Source organism: Neodiprion virginianus, chromosome 3 (genome assembly GCF_021901495.1).
Source record: "Neodiprion virginianus isolate iyNeoVirg1 chromosome 3, iyNeoVirg1.1, whole genome shotgun sequence".
NCBI classification, from domain to species: Eukaryota; Metazoa; Arthropoda; class Insecta; order Hymenoptera; family Diprionidae; genus Neodiprion; species Neodiprion virginianus.
Genome location: NC_060879.1, coordinates 17,432,568 through 17,446,093, shown reverse-complemented (window position 1 = coordinate 17,446,093; position 13,526 = coordinate 17,432,568).

Below are 13,526 nucleotides of genomic sequence, written 5' to 3'. Positions count from 1 at the left end.
ATCAATTAAAGATGAAACCATTTAAATAAACATTTTTATTATTTTTATTAAGTTTTACTATCAAAATGAGTTACAAAAAAGTAGAAAATAATTTAAAAGTGCACGCTTTTACTTTTTCCTTTATGTTCGTAAGTACTTTCTCTCAGTAAACCCCAAATATAGTCTCCGATCATGTTTTCATTGTATTGGCCTTGACAACGTTGTTCGAAGCTCAAAATGTCCCGATGAAAACGTTCTCCTTGCTCTTCTGAATACGCTCCCATGTTGTTTTTAAATTTATCTAAATGAGCATGCAGCATATGTACTTTTAATGAGAACATTTTCAGTTATTCTGGACTTGTACAAAACACCTGATCGTTGTTTATCACTCGAGTGCCATCTAGAAGCACTGTCTGAACGTTAAAACCCAACTCTGATCACGCGGTATTTTTTAATGTATTTAAAAGAATTAATATTTAAAAAAAATAATTAAAAATGAGTATTTTTACCGTAACTATTACAAAAGCAAACTTTATACCAAAAAAAGGTATTTTCTTTTCGTTTTTGTTCATAATTAACCAGAAAATCATAAAATAAACTTTAGGACGAAGAACAAAAATTTTTTTGTAGAGCCGTGTTATCGCCCTAGGCTCTACGTGTTCCGGCGGAATGAATTCCGTACCATATGAAACCATCTTTATGCGACTGTTTCTTAATAAACTTTTTTTACATTAATTAAGAGCCTTATTTTTATGCACTTACGTGTAAAATTGTATTAAATACATAATAAATATCATACAACTGGTATACATATTGTGAATTTTATTGCAAAATTTCAAGAGACTGTGTACAGTAAACTGTAGATAAGTGTGTAGAAATCAAATTTTGCACTTGATACAAATACGTAAAAGTAGATAAAAATTAGTGATATATGAATGTAAAAATATCAAGAAATAGTAAAAATTTGCTTACATTGTAGAAAAATGTATACGATCAAAGTTGTGTGAAATTACGATAAATAATGTAAACTATAAATATACGATTACTTGCGTGCATAAAAACTCGTTTTTGTATAAATCTCAACCATCAAAAATATTGTAAAGTAGTGGACACAGTGACATTAAATAAATGTTGATCAGAAATAAATTAATTTAAAAAGAAATACAAAAAAAAACTAAAATTTCTTCTACGAGTTTCCGAGTGAGTTTCAAGTATCACAACCTGAACCGGTCCTAAGTTACTATGTAATTTGGCTAATATTTTGAAAATTGCGTCATTGTTTTCGTAAAAATGGCGAGGCCAATCAGTACGGGGTACGCGTTTGGGCCACACTGTTCCTAGACCCACTGTAGGAGGACCAGAAGCGGCGACGAAACGACTCTCCGGTGCTGACACACATTCATTTTCCACATGTTATTTGACTGGGAAGGAGTTGCATGGAATTAAGCATCTCTTAGACTCGAGTTAAAAGTTCTCTACTCTAGCAGGATTTTGAATTCGACAAGTATTTAGGCTTAGACCTTGTTTCAGTAGAAAAAAAAAATAAATCGTCCTAATCTGAAAAAGTCTAGTATTATAGATATGTGTTCGGACTAGGACTAGACCGAAAACCGTAGTGAAGATCGGCTCGTATATTAGAACAGTGTCTATTAAAATACAAGTGCCGGGTAAATGTGTAAACATAGAATGCGCGTATCACAGGTAACCGCCATGTTGGATTATATATATATATAGTATATATAACTAATATATATATATAATCCGTATAGTATAGTATAGTTTTTATTGGCACTTTCATTTACAGAATATTGCCACTCCACTAGAGGGCATACACAGTGACTTGGCGCAAAATACAAAATGAACAGGACTTGATATGTATATTACTAGATCTAATTGTATAAAATATAAGGACTGCTCCAGTTCACCAGATGGCCTAAATCACAGTATTGCTCCATAAGTAAATTAGATATTGAGTTTAATTTTAAAAATGTATTCAGCTAATACAAATATCGTACTTTGATCCATTGTAGATAGAATAGAGTCCCTAGAATTTGTTAGAGTCCCTACAAAATAGAGTCCTTTCCATCGTCTCAATTTTACCCGTCATTTTTTGACAAACTGAAATCGCAGGAAGTTTTAAGCACATATAAATAGGTAGAAGCTTTGATGTTAATAACTCACCATATCATAGGCCAGTTCCAGCTTAAATCACGCAGAAAGGTCGGGACGGAAAATTCAAACGATTAAGAAAAAATGTATGTCAGTCTTCAACTGATTTAAGGAGACCCGTATTTTTTCATTTTGCTATCAAAAAATGTAATATTTTAATAAGCTATTATTTTAATATGTTCATCATATAACATCAACATTTTCAGCTACTTATACGTGTCTTAAGGGAGCTTTCCAGTGTGACAGCCCGAAAAATCCCTGTTTTTCGCGATTTTTATTTTAAAGAAAAAATAATCTAATCGGTCTGGTTTTTTTTTTGTATATTAATTGGGTATTGAAGAATACAAAACAATTTTTTAAAGATCGATTTCTTTATTAATTAATATCTATAAAAATGATGAAACAATTGTTGCAGAAAATGCACTTGGATGTGGTGTCCACGTTGGGGGTCACAATTTTGATCTGAAACAAAAAACACAAAAAGATTATTGATCGGTATATAATTGGCTTTCATGCTATGGAGGCTTTGTTTTTTTTTTTTGCAAAAATGGCGCCGGTTTGAACAAAAAGTATCGATTTTAGCATTTTTTTTGGCAGTTTTTTTTACAAAAAAATAGCAAGATGTCAAAAAAAAAAAAAAGCTTCCACAGCACGAAAGCCAATTATATACCGATCAATAATCTTTTTGTGTTTTTTGTATCAGATCAAAATTGCGACCCCCAACGTGGACACCACATCCAAGTGCATTTTCTGCAACAATTGTTTCATCATTTCTATAGATATTAATTAATAATTAAATCGATCTTTAAAAAATTGTTTTGTATTCTTCAATACCCAATTAATATACAAAAAAAAAACCAGACCAATTAGATTATTTTTTCTTTAAAAAATAAAAAAACCGAAAAACAGCGATTTTTCGGGCTGTCACACTGGAAAGCTCCCTTAAACTTCCCACAATTTCAGTTCGTCATAAAATGGCGGCCAAGACGGAAGCGATTGACCGGGCTCTGTTTTGTAGGGACTCTGGAGTTTGCGAGTGTGCGGTGGCGCACTCTGTTGGGATGCGGCAGTACCCAACAGTGTGTATTATATCGGCACACTTCAGAGACCACAAGCTATAGATTACCCTACACACCCCGGATTCGCTATGCGAGGAAAGTAGTCCTAAATACAAAGAGTTTCACTTGTAATAACGTTTTCGAAATACGGATTATTGGATAGAAGAGAATTTTTGGTACCACGAAAAAATAAACTTATGGGAGAAGTAATAATCTCCACTTATCGCTTCAATTTTTTATCTTCGACCAACGTATGTCAAAGTATGTGTTTGTGCCCAGCCTGTAGTCATCAAGTATATCTTTAGCGTAATGAACTCGATGAAATCGGATAGATGATAGATGAAATAAGAACTTGATATTGGGGACTTCGTTTTTCGTTATTACATACGCAAGCCGTCAACGTTCTCAATTGAAAAAAACTTTAGCAATAGAGGCACAGAAAACGAGTGTAAAATCCCTGATTATTAGATATGTAGAGGATTGCAAATTTTTTAATGAACAAGTAATGCATTAACCATTACTTTTATAATTTCCATTAAAACATTAAATTTAATGATTTAATGGAAATTATTTCCATCATTCTATACAGATGGCCAATCTCAGGCACTCACACGAACTGCTGGAGTGGCGGTATTCAAAGGCAGCTAGCGATAGCTTATTAAATAAATAAATAGACTCAAGTTATGGAAATTAACAGGTCAATTAGTCGTATGTTGTCAATTGAGTTTACAAGTCTTGAGTTAGTGAAGTTGGCTTACAAGAGTTAACAATAATTCACTAGGTTTTATTTAAAAGTTAACAACAATCAATAAATCGAACGATTATAGTTCACGGGATTTTCGGAAGGATAAAGGATGACAGCAGAGAATAAAGTACACGTCACTCGGTGATATGATTTGACCCGTTTTTCCAAGAACGACGCTACGGTAATTCTTAGGCCATTAATTTGCGATAATAGAGTACGAACTTCATTAGAAATCAGTAGTTCGTGAAATTGATAATAGATCGGGACAGTAGGGCCAAAATAATTAGATGGAATTCGCGGTAGATGGTAACTGGCAAGAGAGATTGACGTGAATTAACAATTTACAAAAATCAGTAGATTAAACCAGAAAATATCGAATAGGGAAAATTGTGGGAGCCGATTTATGTGAAACTTGTGCGTGGATAGTCGAATTGATCATTTACGATACTTAAGAATTTGAGAGCTAATTCACCAAAAAATCTTGCGTATAATTTACAAGAGACTACAAAACTATGAGTGATTTGAGTGATTTAGAGGGATTTTTGCGAGATTAGAGAATACATTAAACAGACCTTATTACGTTACAATCAAAGCTAATAAACAAAACTAAAATCAACAAAGAAATACGACATTGAACACAAATACGAAAAATATGGCAGATAGTAATCAATACAAGATCGTTAATAAGAAAATAGCAAAAGTTACAGTATTATTTAGCGGCTGCATCTACGCTCGGATGGACTCCAAGGAACTCGACTCGCGATAAAAATTCATGCACAATATCAAATGAAGTACAATAAGCTACATGGTAAATAAAATATAATAAGCACTACTAGTACAGAAATGGAGAAAAAAACGGACAGGTAAAGATAGCTCAAAACACGATAGAAATTACAGAAGCAGTCCAAGAGAAAATTGCAGGAAAATCAGAGAAATTCATATACATGAGAAAAATTGCGCGTACATATGGTTGACCGACTTTACTCGCACTCACACTTGTTAAGCAAAGTCGAATGCACGAGAGAAAAATAATTTCTTTTTTTCGTTTCACATACGAGAGAAATACTTATTTGGTAGTTACGAGGTCGCTCAAAGATGCGAAATTAATTAATCAAGGAAATCATGCAACGCACGACCAACCAGAAGGATAATTAAGATACGATAGAACAGAAAATATGAGCAACTTCGTACCGATACGATATAAAGGCGGAAGCCTTACCTTAGCTGGTGAGTCGGGCACGCAGGCACTGAGTTCAATTAAAAATAAACTTAACGGTAGCAAAAGAAAAAGTTAAGAGAGAAAGGTAATCGGAAGAGGAAATTAAAAGAAGTTATCAATAGAGCAAATCGAGAGAAGGTACGGTAGAACGATGTAAGAAAATGGTAGCGATAGAACGAACGATAGCAGAAGTAAATGACAGCGATAGAGGAAAAAGGAAGGAAGAAGTAACCGAAGGAACTGGATCAACCACAGCGAGGTTGAGTGTAAAATAGACGGAGATCGAAGTTTGATCCGCCGATCTCGCCGTTGTCGTAAGGTGGTCCTTCTTACTGTTGACTGGTCGTTTGTTACCCACCATAATTAGGTCATCCCTCTCGTGGAGGCGAATATCAGTTACGAGTACGCCACGCGTTCACTGAGATTACCGATAGATGTTGCATAATGTTGGGCTTGTGACTTCTTCGTTGATACCAAGTCGTATGGGATTTTTGGTGAAGACACATTCAGGATGTCTCCCGGTTAAAGTCTTCTGACTGGAGAACGACGACATAACGTACTTAAGAATCGCTTTCATCGGTGTTGGCAGTATACATCTGCCCACGACATAACCGTGGTCCTTGCCGGCAGGAACTCTGCATCGAGTCCTCTGGATATTCTCGACGGTGATAGCAACCATGGGAACGGTAGTAACTAAGAATCGGTCCGGCGCCAGGCTAGGAAGTCTACGGAACGAGAGGTTGTCAAGCCATGTCCGCGGCATTTGGGAAAGCAAGCAGGTGGCTCCTTCAGGAGAAACGGTCACACGGCTGACGGGACGATTTTGGTGTGCTCCCTATAGTGCAGGTATCCCTATACGTCGGCATGGCAGTTGGAATGGTACGAGAGGTTCAGGTAAACTATAGATGCTGGCCCAAGTGCTTTCAAAGGGACAACAGGACTTGATGTTGATCCCGCGGTAGTCGGGATCGTTGCCCTGGCACCTTGTTGCTTGTGCCAAACCGCAAAATACAGAGTTTACAAAGAAAGAGTTACTTAGTAGTAGCTTATCGTCTAATTTGTATCGAGTTTGCTTGGAGTATCCCTCCAGGGGCGCGTTTTTACAGAATTTCCTTCAATTACGTGCCCTTGTGACCGGCCGTTCTAAAACGCCACGTTACGGTATATAAGTTGATTCTCGTACACCTTATACAGTTATATCCATGTTTACACAATGAATTGCCCTTAAACGTACTCCTTTTTAGATGAGACTGCCTCCCCTCATCAGATAAAGTTCCTTAAGTTTACGCGAGTTTTGGTAGTTTCATAAAATTTTGCAACTGGCTTGCCCGAGGCTATCGGTCAGGTAGGAGAAGGATTTTTTGCAGTAATGTAATCCAGTAATCAGCGTTTTTGCAATCAGCTTCTTGCGCCAACTTACCTTTGCAGGAGGTTTTGGCAATGAGAAGGTTCTTCCTGCGCTATATACAGTATACGTGGTAGACAATTGAGTGAAAATGCGAGCTGGCAGCAGGAGCAGCAACAGCAGCTCACAAGTAATCAATTTGTCGGATTGAGCCAATGGGTGAAGAGGTGGCGAAGAGCCAACTGGAGAGAGCACGTTAAAGCCCTTAGAATCAGAATCACGTTACTTCTTCCACCACATAACCCTCGACTATAAAGTTACAGACATCCGAGTACACATCGGAACTAGAGAGGGTGTTCGATTTACAAAGAACGGGAATCGAAGAGATACGTCTTGATCATATAAAGAATGGCTTGTTATATCATTCGGGTGTTCAGGGAACAGATTTCCTCCGCGTCCATTCAATTCGGAGGGAATACTTCAGACCAGCTGGCTGGTCTCAAATTAGTTTGACCCCTCTGATGAGCCTCTGACGGAGTCGTTTTGCAGCTTTGCTTCGACTCTACCAGTGAAGTTCGACTAACGACGCCGCTCGATAAGTGAGAATTGAGTTTAGGTGTGACCTTCACTTTCCTTATCCCTAAGTCCAGCATCCTCTGTTAGACAGATCTTTTCGGGGAGTCTGGAATAGTTAATGCTTCGTTGACTCGGCCGGTAAGATCTCGTACCATTGATATCTTTTCTTCGACAGGGATAGGCGAGCGAGACTATGTATGGCCAAGGTCTGATCTTTATGTCTTCTGTGCGCACTGCGTCTAACTTAAGGATGATGGGACCCTACCTTCTGGATCAAAAGTTTGGAGCAGCTAAAGAATCGTTCAGAAAAACTCGCGTAATTTTATTTGTGTCCGCGATAGTGAACACGAATGAAACAACATCCTTACTATGTAATGGAAATAAATCCAATCAAATTTGTAACACACAAATAGCAATATCAAGAACTTGTGAAAAGATTTCATAACTAAAACGTTCATATGATTAAGCTCTGGCGTTTTTGTCCGATTCTAGAGTTTTTCGGTTTATTTTATTCGTCATATTGGAGATCAGTATCCAAATGTCGTGTATATTGTAATGGAATTTTTTTTTCGTATTATTATAACAAAGATTGAAATTAAACATGAAATATTTTCGTCAACGACAAAATTTTCCGTTGTCTCATTTTTCTTGTGACAAAACATAAGTTTAAACAATACTTTGACATCCTTAAAATTACCGGAATGTAAATTTATATTTCAGGTGTATAATAAAATATATAACTATAAAAACTTATCATGAACAACCTATTTAGGATTTTGCCTCGCTCCTCGCTGGGGGTGAGAGATTGTCAAGTCGGAAATTGTCAAAGTAACCGCAAAGGTCAAGGCTTCACCTATAAGCTTACCTACCAACTTACAATTAGTCAAATTGTACTTTGAGTTAGGCGGGCGTATTCAAACTGTTACAATATGTATATGAAAATCTCGTGTATTGTCAACTCACCGTAACGCTAGCATAGCGTCTGGTTTTCCATTTACCTACAAACATATTTTATGAACTTGTTTATTGTCTAAATATTATCCTTCATTTTTACCGTATCGAAGCGCTTCAGTGCAGTTGTCACCTCGAGCTACTGAATAAACTCTGATTTTAGTATCAAGCTGCGTTAAAATATTGTTACACAGTCTGTATTCCCGTGCAAATATTTCCGACTGTATTTTAACAGTTTCTGTACCTGGCACCTAATCCTTCCAGCCCTATTAGCCGAGGCCCCAACCGTTAAAAAGCGCTGGAAACATGATTCAAATCTGATACGACTTTAACCATGTTGACCAATTTTGGATCGCATCCTCATCGGCATCTTGCGCCACGTGTTAAATACACTGCATGGCGTATTTACCGACATACTTATACGATCCACGTAAGTAAGAATTTGGCCATACACTACGAGGAGGTAATCACTACATATCATGTAAAAATGGTGTACACTAATTAAAATTTAATAGCATAGATTATAGGAATTGCAAATGGATTGCTAAAACTGCAGCAGGATCACGCATGCTTCAGAATGATTAAAAAATTTACACGGATTACAGAAAATTGCTACGATTACAGCAAGATTACATACATTACAAGGGAGGGATAATGATTGCTTCAATTAGAATTATTAAAAGAAAAAAAAAAAATACAAGAATTACAATGGGTTACAGACATAACGTGTAGAATGTAAAGAAAATTATACGAATTTCATAGATAACAAAGATAACCTTTGAAATACAAAGGGTTTTAAGATCACAAAGAATCACAATAGACTGCAAGGTATCACAGTGGACCAGGAAGCTTACCAGTGATTACACCGATTACAAAGAAAATACGAATAATACAAAAAGATTACGATGATCCCTAGTTAAAATTTAGAACCCTACCATAAGCCTGGAGGTACTAAGCAGAGCCTTGTTTTCATCTTTCTCATAGTTGAATCTCTTGTGATACTCCTTTCATGTAAGAGCTTGTTTAACGCCTTGAGGTCCTCAAAAAATACTGCAGTAATGTATGGATTGGTGATTATATTATTCTACTTCCTCGGAATAATTAAATGCGATAAACTGCAAAAGTCATTAGAAGTAAGAAAATTAAATTTTACGTCTTACAACAAATTGAATAATATGACCACAATACGTACCACTTCATAAAATTGATATTTACAATTCGATGTAAATGTATGAAAATAAATTTTCTGTATAGTCTTTATTATCAATAATTGTGTCTATAATTCATGGCTACTAATTTAGAGAGGATTTCCACATCACATACTAAAAAATAGATTTGTTGAATATTATCGGACTTCATGAAGTGAATAAATTAATAATTAAAATTTGCAGTAATTTCTTGTTTATTTATACTTTAATTGTGTGCAAATGTTGAACCTTCTATGATATTTCAATTAAAAATTGAATGTCATAGCTGTGACGACGTATTTTCGAATCAACCGATACCTGTAAGGAAATTGGAATATGATCTGCCATTAAATTACTGCAATTTTTGACAGTAAGGTTTAATTGATACTCAGAATATGGACGTCGGTAAATAAACAATTCGAACGTAGCGATGCTCGCAGGTCAATGTCTCTAGCAATAAAAAAAAAGAAAAAATATGCAGCCACAGACGCTCGCACAAAAAATTGTATTGTACCACGAGGAAAGTTTCTACTCGTTTTCATAAAACTGTCTCGTGCATTATATTAACCCTCTACGGGGTAACTTATTTTTCGGGCTTGGAATGGGTGAATGGGGTCTTTACGGCTGACGCACTTTTCGCGATAGTCCGATAATTTATATCTGCGACAAAAATATTAAATAAACATTTTTTTCAACGTTGAATTTATTTTTTCTACATTATTCAAAGGAATAGGTGAAAAATACCCGCCAAGCGCAAAAAAGTTTATCAATTTGCTTATAGTGATATAGATGTTGCAAAAGGTCAACCTCTGCTCTTGGCTGTGGTAGAAAAAATTCATAAGATTTTCTACGAATATTTCTATGAATTTTGAAGGAATTCAGAATATGATTATATTTTTTATTATAATATTTCATAAAATTTCGAGGCTCTTCATAAACATTTGTGAAATGTTTTTTTTTTTTTACGATCAGTTTTCGCATGTCAATAGTTGAAATGGATATAATTTGTTGTACATTATCGTAAGATTCCTGGTTTAGGGAAATAACTCATTCTTTTTTTTTTATTATTCACGAGACTCCATGCTCTATAAACACTAGGTGAATTCAAAAATATACGATAGATTCTTTAAATCCACTATGATCATAAATCATAATGAAGATGAAGAAGTAAGTTTTCCATACGAAAGAGATGCAATATCTAGCGGTGGTTGAAGAATAGTATTTCATACTTTCTCGTTAAGATAGGTAATCTTATGGAGAGTTATTCCAAGAAATTGTCGCCGAATTGTAGATATCCTCAATATTTTCAGAATTCTCAGTTTCCGAAAATGATCCACGTAAAAATATAATTATTTCTATTCAATTATACACTTTTGTAGAAATTCGTGTAATTTAATTGATTGCCACTGCATTGTTTCACTTTGTCGTAGAGAACTGTCGGTTATTGTAATTCTTCGTAAAACTTCCTTGCCGTTGAATGAAAATTCACGGAGTTATATTTTCATTTTTGGGGCAGTTCATTTTTTATTTTATTTTAATCGATTATAGACGATTATAATTTATCATAACATTTCATCAATCTCCGTCAAATATTTATAAAAAATAACGATCTTCTACCACTTTCTACTTTTAAGTGTAATGTGTGTCTCGTAGAATATCGTACAAATTACTTCCGTCAGGATGGTTACAAATGCCGGCATAAATTCACACTTTGCGCTTGCTTGTTGGCAAAAAAAATACAAAGTCTTTTATATTTTATACCCCAACTAGATGGACTCGCAAGCCGTTCTAGCAATAGCTCGATTGTCGGACATTTTCATGAAATGCAAGTCTCGTCGCAGAGTCTGAATTTTGAGTGTAGAACGAAGATCAGGTTCAATTAACACCATTAGAAAAGGTCGAAGAAAATCCCTTTTGTTCATCTCACGTCTTTGCCGGTGTACTCATGATTACATACATGGTCATAGCGGTCTCTGAAATCCTTCGTTCTATCGTAAAAATCCAAAATCTCTGGCATTTTGGTTTCACTGTTGATTTCAATGTACGGTGAAACGACAAAAACAGGAGAACAACTTTGTTCGTTTTCAACAAGAGCTCAAGTTGCAGAAAATTTGAAATTTCGACGTCGACCGAATGCTCTGTCCGCCCTTAAGAATTCTTATGACCATCATCAAGGAATATTGTTGCAGAATTTTCTCGAGAGTCTCGAGAGAAGATAATCAAATGCCACCGATGGTATTTCGCGTTCTTTCACGTAACGGCTCGGATGACTTTCGAGTGTAATACCATGGCACACTCTCACCTCTTTGGGTCATGAATTTTCCAAAATATATGCCTCAATCACCGGTTAAAATATACTCAAAGCCTTCGAATCGTTCAACATGATAATTTTAACTTCTTACTTTTCTGGTCGACCGTAATTTTACATTTTGAATTGACATTTTCCTCGAAAAGATAAACGTCGCACAACCATGGTGCAATTTGAAGTCGGGGAGTATATCTTCTCTATAGAAATAAAATTAAAATCTTTCCCAACGAAATCGATATAAAAGTAGTTAAAATTACTCGCAACTATGGATTGAACGCTACAGATTATGACTAACTCATATGGAATCGTATACAAGGTGTTTCCGAGACAACGTCACGGTATATTGGGTTGCCTACCATCGAGGAGAACAATTATCGGTAATCCAGACCTACCGAGTTATCGGTAGGTAGCGCGTTCAAAGTCCTTGCGAGTGAACTGATACTGCTTGTGTTGCCAAGTTGTGTATATCTGGCCGAGCAATTGTTTCGTTGTTTATAACCTATGCCAATGCGTTCAGCGATCGTGTTCCCGCGTCACGTTAAAGTGACTATGACTCGGTAGATCTGTTTTACCGATATTTGTTCCCCTCAGTGGTAGGCAACTCAAGATACTAAGATGTTTACTCGGAAACACCCCGTGTACCTTCAGGTGCAACTGCGATCCGCAATGCTTCACTAGTAACGAAGCACTGGCAATAAAACCAACCTGTTCCAACCCTTATAATGTGGGATTAAATTATGGACCGTGTCCCTACTTGAAAATGTCATCTGCTCGTTCAGGAGCGGGGTCTGAATTCCGCTTGGGACGCATTTGTTTTCCACTTGGCCTGTCTAAGGTTAGGTGTCCCAAAAAGCACGTTTGAATCCACGCTTTTTTTTATACTTACACATTTCGTAGCTCGTTCCCTCAAAAAATCTTGCTTGGAGCCCAATAAGGCAGCTACTGATGTGATGTATTTTAATAATCAATATAAACAAAAATCCACTTGTCGACCCACGAGTCAATTATTGATCAGCCTCGTATTGAAATAAATCGTTTCACAATCTATGTCGGATTACACCGTTCATCTGACAATGAGTCATAATTCAAGTCTCATGAAAATTCATGAGATAGAACCCTGATAAAATTATTTAGCGCTGACCGGTGGTAACGGCATCATTGATCAATAGTAGCTTTTAATCTGTGAGTAGGCGGCCATACATCAATTCTACCACAAAAAGATTTGAAAAGTGTGACGAAACCTCATCAAATTAGGTATATAATATCGTTTAAAAACGTCACTGTGATACTGAAAGAGAACTATCTCCAAACACAGAGAAATAACATCATACTGATATTTTTTTTCACCAAAAATCTAGTTCTTTTTTTTTCGAATTTGTTTTCTTAATTCTGAAATAATGTGATACATCCAAAATGATTGTATGCAACTTTTTACCCTCTTAGTAATTTTACGAAAACCCAATAATTTCAGAGTGAGACTACCCCTCATAAATATGGTCGTTTTTTGCAAATGTTGAATATCTTTGCGAATAAAAATCGTAAAAAATTTTCCAAAAAATGAGATTGAAGGTTGTACTCCCCGCTTCAAGTTTTTCACGGAAAAAAGTTCAAAAATTTTTTTTTACGAGATATGTGGCAAAATTTCCACCCTCCAAAAAAAGCCAAAAAATCACCATCTTTCAAAGTGCGTACCGGACTCAATAAAAATCGCAAAAATTTTTCGAAAAAAGGTAAATGAAGCTAAATATGTGCTTTTTATAACGCCGGTTGGGAAATTGAGATATCTTCATTTTTCAAAGAGCGATACAACTTCTTGTGTGGCTCGGATCTGGGGCGAGTGTTTCCATACTCATGAACGGTAGTGTACATGTATGCCCCTTGTTTATTAATAAAAGCTGAAAATATCTGATGTAATGTTTATCTTAAATGTTTGATTTTTGCTTACGTCGATTCCGTTACCAGTGTAAAATATATAAATATAGCAGTAAC